A 13418-nucleotide genomic window follows, 5' to 3' on the forward strand; every position below is an offset into this window, starting at 1 on the left:
TGCAGTATTGATAATTTTTAAAGTACAGTTTGTTAAGCACCTTCTATTTACTAAGCACTGTACTTTACATGTATTTTATATGCATTATTAATGTAATGGTAAGAGTTAGGTATGACTGTTTTCCCAATCTAGCCTACTTAATTGTATAGGTGGACAACAGCAAGAACAATTATAAACAACAGCAAAGGCTAGAATTTATGAGCACTTACTGAGGGTCAGACATTATTACAAGCCCTTGTGTTATTATTATCTGTATTATCTCATTTAATCTGTGTAATAACCCAAAGAGATAGTCTTTGTTTTTTTTTTTACTTCCACTATATAGATGAAGAAAGTGTAGCTCAGAGATGTTAGATAACTCACCCCAAATTAGTCACTTTGTAAATGACAGAAATATGACTTCAATGTATACCTGCCTGAATTCTGTTTATCATCATGCACAATGCCAGCCTGCCTAGTGAATATGATGTTGTCTACAAATAACAATTTTATATAATATGATCATAGACAATTAGATGTCTATGTAAAATATTCACAGTACACACATAAAAAGCATTGGCCTTTATTTTAATATTATAATATCCAAGCAAGATAAAAAGTCAAACTTTTCAAGATAACAAGGTGTCTTTTAAAAAATTTTTTAGTTTTAAAAAATTTCTGAAGGGAGCTTCCCTGGTGGCGCAGTGGTTGAGGGTCCGCCTGCCGATGCAGGGGGTGTGGGTTCGTGCCCTGGTCTGGGAGGATACCACATGCTGCGGAGCAGCTGGGCCCGTGGGCCATGGCCGCTGAGCCTGAGCGTCCGGAGCCTGTGCTCCGCAATGGGAGAGGCCACAGCAGTGAGAAGCTCAAGTACCGCAAAAAAAAAAAAAAAAAAAAAATTTCTGAAAACTGTGAGAGCATCCCATGATGCTCAGAAATAAAAAAATTGGGCTGAGGCTTGTTTTCATCCAAAGGTGTGGAAGTTTATCTTGTAGAAAAGGCACACCTTAAAAAGTCTATGAGCTTTCTATGGATAAAATGCTGGAATAAACTTACTTTCATAATGATAGACAGGAACATGGAGACATATAGGTAGAGTACACATGCACACATTAATTTAATGCCCTCAATAAGTAAACTCATTATGGTTCTGAAGCTGCAAACAGTTAGCCATTGTGTGATTCTGTACTATATTGCTGATTTGTTTTAAACATGCCTTGGCATAAATGATTTCATAGATGATGGACTTGTTTCATCATCTGTAATTAAATATGGGCCCAGAAACCTAAGGAAACAACAACAAATATGGAACTGAAGATTGAAGAGAGTCACTGCTTTGCAAAATAAGGCAAGATTAAGGAGGTACTCATTATAGCTACTTACTGGGTATTGATAATCTACTAAAAGGAATTTATATATTCCTTTGAATTTGTATGCTGGTACTGACAATTGGATTACAGCAATGATAGAAACTTAATTTTAAATAATAATAACTACTTTTATTGAGGATTTATATTGTGTCAGGCATTATGCTTTATTTGTACATGCATTCTTATTAAATTCTCCGAATACACTTCTGCATTAGGAACTGTCACTATCCCATTTTACAGATGAATTAACTGAAACATACAGAATTTAAGTGGTTAAATGAAGTAAAGAGGGTAAACAACTTGCTCATGATGACAGAACTAAAATGAGCAGAGAAAGGATCCAACCCGAACCTATCTGATTCCAAAGTTTGATATATTGACATTAAAGTAATTGGCAAAGTTATTGATCCTTATGGATTTCATTTTCCTTAATCTAAATCTAATTATAAATTTCAGGTAAATAATAAAGAATATTTTACTATTTAACCAATTTTATAGATACATTTTTTGAAAGCCAATTACCTTTTCTTATAGAAGACCATGTTTACCTCTGTATTAGAACAATGAAAAGGAATGCCACTTTTGAAATTAGTATAAAACATAAATAAATCAAGATAAAACAAAATATAGGAGAAAATATTAAATAACATACATTTATTTAATCTGGAAAAAAGAAAAATAGGAAATGAACTATTACAATGTTTAAGAACAATGAAATCCTCACAGAATAACTCATTATTACATAGATTTAAAATATGATGGGTAATTTAAAAATAAATAACACTTGTATAAATTATAATTTCATTAAAAATCTACTAAAACATACGACTGCCTGTAAAAGAGATCTAAACTTTAAATTCACAACAGTCATTTTGAGTGAATTTATTCCCAATGTCAAAATAGAACATTATGCTCTTTGTTAAAGTTGCCATTTCATGACTGATAGAAGTGAAAAGGAACAGTGGAATACTAGCTGATATCTAAATATAAAATTCAGATTTTTGAAATGAGTTAAAAATGAAATTAGAGTCTCCTTTCACACAGATCCCAAACTAGCAGGTATATCATGGCAGGTGTCTTTTTATTTTTGTTCTTTGACAACTTTTAAGGAATTGAAACCTACAGTTCCTAAGTTGGATTTAAAACTGTCATTTATTTGGCAAAAGATTTTACCAGCCCAAATTGTCATTATTAGAGAAGAAAAAAACAAATGAATAGATCCCTTTACTGGTAATGTCAGTGAGTATCAAGCTGCCTAAATCAGTATTTCACTTAGATATTGTGGACAGTTCCTAATAAGACTACTTAATAGAAATTTATTTTCTCTTTGTGGACCTATTAAGCAGTATGAACATATTAACCAGATAAAATAATTTATCTTAGCTATGATATTTCTGTAATACACTAAACATTTTTTTCTAGACTTTCTTGTACAGCAACACAGTAAAAATGGCCAGTATCACAAGCCAATACCTGTCAGATTTCTCTTTTTGTTAGCTTGATTCTTATTAGCAGTTTTGAGAAATGATTTTTAGCCTTTTTAAAAATTTTACGTCTTCTTTACCTTGCATATGTTTTCCCAGTCACTAACCCATTCTTTGATCATTCTTGTGGGGTATCATGGCAGTCAGGTGAAATTCTAGAAACTCAGAAATAAGTCGATGAGTCGGGAGAGGAACTGTTTGGGAACGTAGCACAAGGGCTACTTTTATAAATTTTAAAATCATTATTAAGAAAAATATATAAAATAATTGATTTCACTTTTTATTATCTATTCATTCTCTCAAAATGCAAATAAATATAGATTATTTCATTAAAAATAAACCATTTTCCCATCTCTGAGTTTCAAATCCCATTCATTAATAATACTATTCAGTCAAGACTAAAGTAGGGGCTCTGGATTTGTTTCTCAGATCTCAGCTGACCAGGCCTTGACTTAATTAATCCTCATGGTACATGAATTCTTTGATCTTCAGATGTTTAAAGTAGTTAACAGTACTTAAATCTACTTAACAGAGCATAGGTCTTAGATTTCTGTTAAAATTCTGAGAAATAGAATATATTTAATAGAAGGTGTTAGCTTCTTAGTATCTAAAAGGTAAAGAACTTTTTATTATAGTTTCCTTAGCATACGGAAATATCAGGATAAGGTAATGATGCAGAAGTTGGTTAGGTCATCTAAGCCAATATTATCTGTTTTTCTTAAGAAAACATCAATTCAATCTTGAGTTGACTAGTTTTTCCAGGAAAATAACCAAAATCCTGCACAAAGCTGTACATGAGAGATGGCAGCCAATTCTGAGGTGCAGTGCAAGCTATTGTTTGATCAACAATCATTTGATTTTGAGATGCAGTTCAAGCAAGTACAAAAAGCTGGATCCCTCTCAACATGATCCCACTACATGGGCTTGCAAGTTGGTTCTTTAAAAAGTTCACCCCTTATTCCTTTTTCCCTCCCTTATGTGAGAAGGCATATAAAGACAGCTTTGAATGGTGGAGGGTTGCTCTGCTGGCTTTATCAAAGCTCTAGAGCTGCAAACCAACATTGCCATTTTCTACAGTCATGATAATGAAATAACCAAGTCCATCTGCAAAAGACTTTGAGAGGTCACACCAGCTACGAAAGCAAAATTAGAACTTCTGTGTTACAAGGGAGAAAAGATTTCTGAGTTGGTTTTATTTATATTCTGTTTCATATTATCATTTACACTATACCATCTTTATCTGTATGAGGATTAAGGAGCCTTATTTGTCAAAACTCTTACATAATTGGTTAAGAATTAACATTGTTACTGAAATCATAACCCAAACCTGACAGCTAGAATTCAATGCAACCCAACCACGCAAAGCCTCAGGGAATCTCAGGGTTACTTTTGAAAATCCAAGAATACAACCAAGAATCATCTATATAAGCAAGCTACTGGATTCCTGGACTGTAATATAGCTATAAAAAAGAAAGGAACACATTTTGTGCTTGTATTTCTTTTTCTTTCTTATTGTATCAATGAGGACTTTCAATTAAAAAAAAATCATGCTTCTGAAGTTTCTTTCTTAATGTATTAAAATATAGTTTGAAGATATATAATTTATTAAAAAATATTATCCTTTACAATTAAAACAACACACGGGAGAAGGAATTATTTTATTATCTTTTAATGTACCAATTCTTAAGAAAGACATGGTTTAACCAAGGATAAAAATTCTTCCTTCTGAGAATTTGAGTAAAACACATTGGCTCCTTCATGGTCCACTTACTAAAGTGATAGTTTGCTCCAAATGTAAATGCTCACAACAGAAAAAAGAAAAGTGCTTTTGGAGCTACAATAAGTACAATAATCCTTATATTGTTCATCGTTTCATTTAGAGCAAACAATGTGATATTCTGTGTGTTCTGTGAGCTTTGTCATAAAGTGCTACAGTGTACATTCATTATATATATGTACAAGTCCCTTGGAAAAGAGAGCCTAAAAACGAAAAACCATGATGAGTTTGTTGAATGCCAGTATGAAGATGAGTGATAAAAACTACCTTATATTTTAGATTTGATATTGTCTGGTTTTAACTACTGCACTGAGTACATGCAGTCATGCCTTAATAATGCATAACTCTGGGCTTCCCCTGGTGGCGCAGTGGTTGAGAGTCCGCCTGCCGATGCAGGGGACACGGGTTCATGCCCCGGTCCGGGAAGATCCCGCGTGCCGCGGAGCAGCTGGGCCCGTGAGCCATGGCCCCTGGGCCTGCGCGTCCGGAGCCTGTGCTCCGCAACGGGAGAGGCCACAACAGTGAGAGGCCCGCGTACCGCAAAAAAAAAAAAAAATAATAATAATCCATAACTCTGCAGAGGATATTGCCCCCTGAATCTCCTCTGGTATGGCTGTGAGAGCCCCTTCTTTCTCCACGCTGGCAGCTGCTGCCCCAGATCAGCCTGTCAAACCTATCTCTGTAGTTATCACTTTCTGTGCATGCTCTGACTAGCCGGTCTTCTTTTTGTAGGTAACTTTTAATTCAATACAACAATTGACATGCTATAGGCAGGCAGAGATAAAAACTGTGCTATTCAATGCTGTAGAGCAGCGGTCCCCAACCCTTTTGGCACCAGGGACCGGTTTCGTGGAAGACAATTTTTCCACAGACAAGGTGGTTGGGGTGGCAGGGAGGATGGTTCAGGCAGTAATGCGAGCGATGGGGAGCGGCTAGCCCACCGCTCACCTCCTGCTGTGTGGCCTGGTTCCTAACAGGCCCTGGATCGGTACCAGCCTGTTAGGGGTTGGGGACCCCTGCTGTAGAGTTTATGCCAATTAAAAGCAAATGATGTATTTAAAAAGAACATCTTTTTCCTAGAAAAAGAGCAAGTGCTTCTCCCATTTTAGACACTAATTGTAACAATATTATTGAATTATCTGGATTGTCTTGGCTCTTTGATGGCATCCTTGAACATGAGGTCTAGAGATACTGCATTATTCTATGAAAGTCAAGCTGTTAAAACCAAGTGAGTACTGCCATAGAAAACTGAAACCACTATGTCTTCACATAGTCATAAATTTGGAGTTCCTTTACATTTGGGAGAACGGCTTTTTAAAAATCAATGAATACTGCAAAAAGAATGAAGTATGTTGTAAAAAATGTAATAAAGGTATAAGTGAAACACCACTACTCTTGCATCAGTGACTGACAATAGCCTTTACTACTTAAGATTCAAACACACCTGAAATATCTGTGGATAGCAGAATTACTCTCTGGATTCAAAAATACCCATAGCTTTGAAATATATTCTTCATTACATTGGTTTCAAGTAAATAAATATATATAGAGAGAAATTCAAAAATGAAAATAATTTTCTCTTTGAGCTAAAACACCCACACGCACATACATACACATCGATTAGTTCCAACAATGATTTGAATTAGTCTTACATGATAAAGCACAGGATAAAATAGAGAAAACTTAAGTAAAAGTGGAAAAATAAAAATATCAGGAGATGAGAAATACATACTACTGTAACTCATAGGTGTTTGAATTTTATAGTTAAGCAATAAAATTTGCTCTGACCTTGCATGACAAGTAAAACACAAAGAAACATCTAAGTTACTACCAGGCGTATGGCATGTTGTTCCAGGAATGTATGAGTTGCATATTAAATTAATATTATACAGAATGTTACATAATACTTTCTATATTATTAAACAAATGAGAAAAGACAGTGTGCTACTAGGTTCTAAGTATGACAATAAGAGAAAGAAATAAGCAATCAATGAGGTCATAGTTTATTACCATAGTATAATATTACCAAATATAAGGAAGCAATCCACAGTATGAGTTATTTCTTAAGAAAGTGGAGGCACTAAGTGGGGTTTAGGGTGCAGGAAATCAGAAGAAGCAATGGGTAGGAATAGGTGAGGAGTTGAGATGGAGTCAAATTTTACTGCTGAACTATATTTAGGCCATGCCTGAATGTCAGGATGAGCAATCTTCCTCCTAGTTGTGAGTCTGTAAATTACACTGTCAACCTTGGGCTCGTTGTATATATATATATATCTCTATATGGCCTGGAAAAAAAAATGAGTGAATATATGGATGCCACACACATGACGTTACTTGTTACATGTGTTTTTCCCCCAGGGGCAACAAAAGCATATTAATTGGCAAGTAGAGTTGTATGCACTACCTTTAGAGAGTTAAAAGTAAGACAGATATTCCATATTTCTAAGAATTTCAAAAGGAACATTTAAATATTTCATATACACAGGGCATTTGGGGTATCTTTCAAAATTTGGGAGAAGATGTAATCAACAAAGTTGCAGAGTGCACCATCTAGTGGTTCAGTGTAGTACATGACAATATCCTCTAGTGTTAGACTGCACAGGGTTCTTGTTTTGCAATTCTGTTTTATAGTTCTGTTATCCCTTCTCTTTGCTTCAGTTGCCACTAACCATTCTATTCCATTATTTTGAAGAGAAATGAACACAATCAGCATAGCTTTTATAATATCCACTGCCATAAATCTGTTCTATCATTGCTCATCTTAAACTACAGAAACTTTGCATCAGACAACTGATTCATGCAACAATAATGGCTGTGATATATATCATGGTCAAAGAATGGGTGAATCCCAAATGCAATCATCCATCTTTCCTCACAAAACTGATATTACATTTGGAGCACTATATGGACCTTTGCCCTCCTCATAGTTTATCAAATCATCAAGTGTGTGGCCTACGTTGGAAGTTGGTCTGCATAGTCACATTTGACTGAAATGAGTCTTCTTTGTTTAATCCAGCCCAAAGGTGTACTCAATAGATTCATGATGGCCCCGTGAGCTTTTGCACAATAATACAGCATTATGGATTGTGACTTCCCATGGCCAAGTGGAATCCTTGGGGAGAAGTGTATCTTACTAGCCTATGTCCATAGAACTTAAAATTGACATATGTCTAGTTATTTCTTATTTTACATACATTTTCACACACCAGATGATCCTTTTTGTACTTGTAAGGTTCTCATTCAACTAATTATTAATGACTAAAGAACAGAAACCACATATTTAACTGTAGCAGTAAATCATTATATCTCTACACAACTGCAAAGGGCAAATACAAACATATTAAAGGCCCTGTGGCCTAATACAAACAGTAAGCTTCCTAGCACTTGGTTTCCCTAAACCAGAATGGAATTTCCCCAGTTCACCCACCTAGCCTCCCACTGACATTTTTATTGCTGTTATTAGAATTGTTTGAAATAATGGGGGAAAAAAAGGGATGAAATTTTCAGGGATGCTCTTTCTTCCAGATGATCTGGAGTTGTTTTTCTTAGATCTTCAGCTATAGAATATCAAACATTACACAGAAGAGTTACAAATTATTTTAAATGAGTGGAATTTTTCCCCACTAGCTTACTTTTTCAGTTAGTAAACAATGAAAAAGCTTATTTCTAATTCTTTTCTGGTACCTCAAAATGGGCACATTTGGGAAAACAAACGGAAAAAATAAAATGCTCTTCTCTACTAAGACAGAATTAATGAAGAGAATCAGAGCCCTCTTTCCATTTCTACTATGGTCGAAGTTACCTATTATACATAGACAAATTCTCTACTAGAAGTGAAGTGTTTATTGAAAACTGCCTAAAGCTGCTTTCTTCTCCATAATCACAGATCTTAGTGGAGAATTGCAGTGATTCTACTGCTTATTCCCTGTTGCCACCTTCTGTACCTCCAAACTATATTCTATAGTTGTGGCAGATTGAAAATAAGAAGTCCCTGAAACAGTGACTAATGAACTTCATGGCCTTTCTGCACAGCCATATCCTCTTTTGGTAAGACTAGCAATGGAGAATCAAATTGGAATGTCCCTGCACTGTATGGCTTCTCTGGAATATTTGCTGACAGTGGCAGAACATTTGTCACCAGCTCTGGGAAGTTATAGAGCAACATCTTCCTGTTGTCTCTTTGTCACTGAAAAGTAAAGGAACAAGTTCCCTGGACAATAACTTGGTTGGTTGCTCTAGCAACATCCATATTCGCCAAACTAAGATGACTTCTGGACAGAGAAGTGTGCCTGCCTTCCAACTTGAGAGGTATATAAAAGCCTTATGCATAGACAGAGACGTTTTAGGACAAAATTGAGATATTAAAAACAAAAATAAGACAATGGGAGAACAGCTTGAGTTCCAGGGGACACTGTGAGAGTGCCTGTTCAGACTGTCCTAAGGTTATGTTTTTACCTTCTCTGGTGTCCAAATTACAAGAAATAAAAGAGCTTATATATATATATATATATATATATATATATATATATATATATATTTTTTTTTTTTTTTTTTTTTTTTTTTTGTGGTACGCGGGCCTCTCACTGTTGTGGCCTCTCCCGTTGCGGAGCACAGGCTCCGGATGCGCAGGCTCAGCGGCCATGGCTCATGGGCCTAGCCGCTCCGCGGCATGTGGGATCTTCCCGGACCGGGGCATGAACCCGTGTCCCCTGCATTGGCAGGTGGACTCTCAACCACTGCGCCACCAGAGAAGCCCAGAGCTTATATTTTTTATACACGGATATTGCTCTAAAACAATTTTCCTTACACTTAAAATAGTTTTCAACTACTTTTAGCATAAGCATATTTCAGAATATGACCAAGATTTTTGTCTTACAAAAATGGGATATTCTCACTTTCAGATTATCCAAATTTTCTGTGATTGCCATCCATTGACTTTAATTACCCAGTGTGATCCACACAACAGTAGTTCAAAGCAATAAAGTCATCAACATTTCTGGGGTTTTCAACTTGAAAATGGTTTTAATACACTTTTTTAAGGTATTATAAACTGTGCCTAACTAGGCATTTGTGTTTTTTTAGAAGTCATTTCTTAGGGTGACCATAAACTATTTTTCAATAAAGCGAGGTTGTAAAACAAAATCACATAATTTCATTCACTGATTGTATCAGAGCTTAGGCCTCATAGCAACTGAGGTCATGCTCTGAGAAATAAATAAGCTAACTTACAACTTCCTTCTTTTTTTATTTCAATTTATCCAGAATAAATATTAAAATCTGATTTTATACTTGTCAGTGGCCTGAATGGCTAATGACTTAATTATAAAATTGGAAAAACTATGATATAATTATACCCAGAAAAAACTTATGTCAACCCGGCCACTCCTCTGATATAAGCTGACAATTTATTTCAGGTGCTGTCATGAAAGTTTCAAGTCTAGAGTTTTTCTCCTCTCTCGGCTGTTAATGCATCCTGACATTATTAATGGCTCCCTTATGGAATTACACAGTAAGCTGAAAGCGCAACTCCCTAGGTGTTAGCATTTATATTTCAGAATCACTTAGCAGGGAAGAAAATAAATTTAAACTCTTCTGTGCCAAGCATTACTATCACTTGGTTATCTTTGGGAATTGTCTGAGAAGAAAAATGAGGCCTTGGCAAAACGAGGGGAGGCCTGATGGCTACTGCGTGTTGTCCTTATGATCTGATTGCTTCCCCCACAGATGGCATTTTTGTTTCCCCAACTACGACTTTACTCACACTGTTGGTAATTTCCCCACTTTACAGCTCACTAGAATATTCTACTTTTTCTTTTTCTTCTATCCAAATCATACTCATCTCTGAAGGCCAGCTCCAATCTCATCTTTTCTAAGAAGCTTTACTGGGTAGTACAGCATATATCAGTCCCACTAGTCTGCAGCTCCTACAGAATCGAAATTCTGCAGCGCACAATTTTAGCACTTAAAGCAGATTTGTAATTTTTTTTCCTTTTTTTTTATTGGACTAAAATTGCTTTACTTTGTGTTAGTTTCTGCTGTACAATGAAGTGAATCAGCTATATGTATACATATATCCCTTCCCTCTTGGACCTCCCTCCCACACCCCCAACATCCCACCCATCTAGGTGGTCACAGAACACTGGGCTGAGCTCCCTGCACTCTCTTTCTCTTTTCTTCTCCCTCCATCCACTCTGTGAAATGAATATTTGGCCATGCTATCTGTATGTGTCCCACGAGTTTCTCAAACCACACACATGACATTACTCGTGAGCCTCTACACAAGGCATTAACACCAGCCAGCCCTATTTAATTTGGCTACCTGGGGGCAGGGGGGTGGCTGGGGCAATAAATTCATCATCTCATTTCCTTCATCATCTCACCCCATTTCATTCCCTTCACAGTCACTTGCCCCAAATGAATAAAGATCTTGCACCAAAAAAAAATAAATGTTTTGTTGGAACCCTTGGGGGAGTTTCGGTTTTTTGAGCACAAGTCACCCATTCTCCTTGCATGGCCCTGCAATAAACTGCTCTCTGCTCCAAACTCCAGCATTTCAGTTTGTTTGGCCTCACTGTGCAATGGGCACACAAACTTGCTCGGTAACATCCCCATCCAAGGCATAGGTTTGGAAGAAAGAAGTGGTCTTTGAATATCTGTATATCCTTTACCGTATACAATGCACACCTGAAAATCTGATGAATCACTTTGGGCAAGATCTCTGTAATGATTGATAAAGTCTCAAGTAGTGAAAGTGTTAATCACCACTTTTCAGTGGGAAAAAAAAAGGGCTATTACTAGTCCTTGAAGATAAATAGAGCAAGCAGCCCAGATAATATTCCTTTTTAGATGTTAAAAAATTAAAAATAAATAGATTCAAGAAATAGTAACAGCTGGTGTTTTATTTATTTATGTATTTATATTTTTGGCTGCATTGGGTCTGTTGCTGCGTGCGGGCTTTCTCTAGTTGCAGCGAGTGGGGGCTACTCTTCATTGTGTTGTGTGGGGTTCTCATTGTCGTGGCTTCTCTTGTTGTGGAGCACGGGCTCTAGGCGCACGGGTTTCTGTAGTTGTGGCACACGGGCTCAGTAGTGGTAGCTCTTGGGCTCTAGAGCTCAGGCTCGGTAGTTGTGGCACATGGGCTTTGTTGATCCGTGGCATGTGGGATCTTCCCGGACCAGGGCTCGAACCTGTGTCCCCTGTATTGGCAGGCGGATACTTAACCACTGCGCCACCAGGGAGGTCCCAACAGCTGCTGTTTTAGAGCTTTGACTATCACTGGCCCAATTGTTTTATATGCATTGTTGAATTTGATCCTTCTAGCCCTATGCAGCAGGTATGCTATTATCATCTCCATTTTACAGATGAGAAAACCGAGACTTAGAGAAATTAACTAGTTTGTCCATTGCTGTGTAACTAGCAAAGACAAGATTCAAACTTCAGTGTGCCTGTTTACAAAGCCCATGTTTTTTAAGCATGAATTATGCTTTATGGTCTCCCCGAAGTGAAGCTGAATTCAGTGGAGAGGGAGTAAATGCAGAATTTCTGCTTTCAAATTTGAATATAAATAGAATCACAGGGGCAGACCTTAGAGATACCCTGCAGTCTCCCTGCCTGGATCATTTTCTTTCGGCAGTTTCAAAGCAGCTTCTGAATCTCCCATTTAAGTGTGACTTAAACCATTACCTTCTCATTTTGACATGTTTAGTAAAGGAGGAAAGAAACCAATGGAAGTCCTTTCTGCTAAATCCTTGTTTCATACTTAACCTTCAAAGTTACTTGATCTAAGACTTAGTATGCACAAATTAGCTGACTGTATGTACCAAGGCTGATGAACTGAAGTCCCAAAGAAAAAATCACGTCCTCAAATTTCTTAGTCATTGTTTAATATGTCAAATGATTGAATAGCAGTGCCAGTTATGGGAGTGTCCAAACATGGTCTAGATATAAAATGTTTGAATTCATGTAGATTTCTTAGATTCTATGTCTACTGCTATTACTTTTATATTGTTGCTTGATGTTCTGTGCCTCTAGCAGAAAAGTCCAAGTTTACTCTTTTTATCTATTAAATAGCTTGATCTCAATAAAAAATAAAGGTAGGAGAGATCCATTAAAAGAAAAGTCTATTCTTAGTCCCTCCCATTGGGACAACATAAATTACTTATTCAGTTACTGTTGTCTTCTGAATGTATCATTATTTAGTCTATCACTGAGCCCAGTTGGTACATATCTGGTAGCCTCTCCTTTAAAAAACAGTTCAACCTCAAGATTTTTAGATTAAGTACAGATTATTTAAATGCTCTTTGCACAAATCAAATTGTAGTATCTCTACAGTAAATTTCTTTAAATCCAATACATATTCACTTAACAAACTTATTTTCTCCCTTCTATAGCATGAGTCACAGGAATTTAACAATATGTAAAAGGAGTACCAGAGGTGACAAAACATGTTTGCTGCCTATTATATGCCCCTATATCATTATAAGACTAGTACCAATAGATAGTAACAGTACATCAAATGAATAATGAGCATTTCATTTTCTTATATATTGCCTGAACCCCAAAATTTAAACACCCATTTTCTCTGTCTTGCCAGGATTTTAAGTATTTTCTAACTATCTGTTAGATGAAAACCATCTTTCACTTCCTTGAGTTCAGTAGATCATTCAGTTAATCAATACACATTTATTGCTTGAGTTTTACAGGGTAATGGAAAACAATATGTTAGATTTTTTAACACAAGCTTCAATGTCCAACTAGCTAGCAGACACCAGAAAATAAAAATCTAGATCACCATGTTTTGGCTGTAGG

This window comes from Delphinapterus leucas, chromosome X (genome assembly GCF_059928025.1).
Source record: "Delphinapterus leucas isolate spDelLeu-1000000601 "Yukka" chromosome X, BTC_Dleu_Yukka2, whole genome shotgun sequence".
In the NCBI taxonomy this organism is placed as follows: Eukaryota; Metazoa; Chordata; class Mammalia; order Artiodactyla; family Monodontidae; genus Delphinapterus; species Delphinapterus leucas.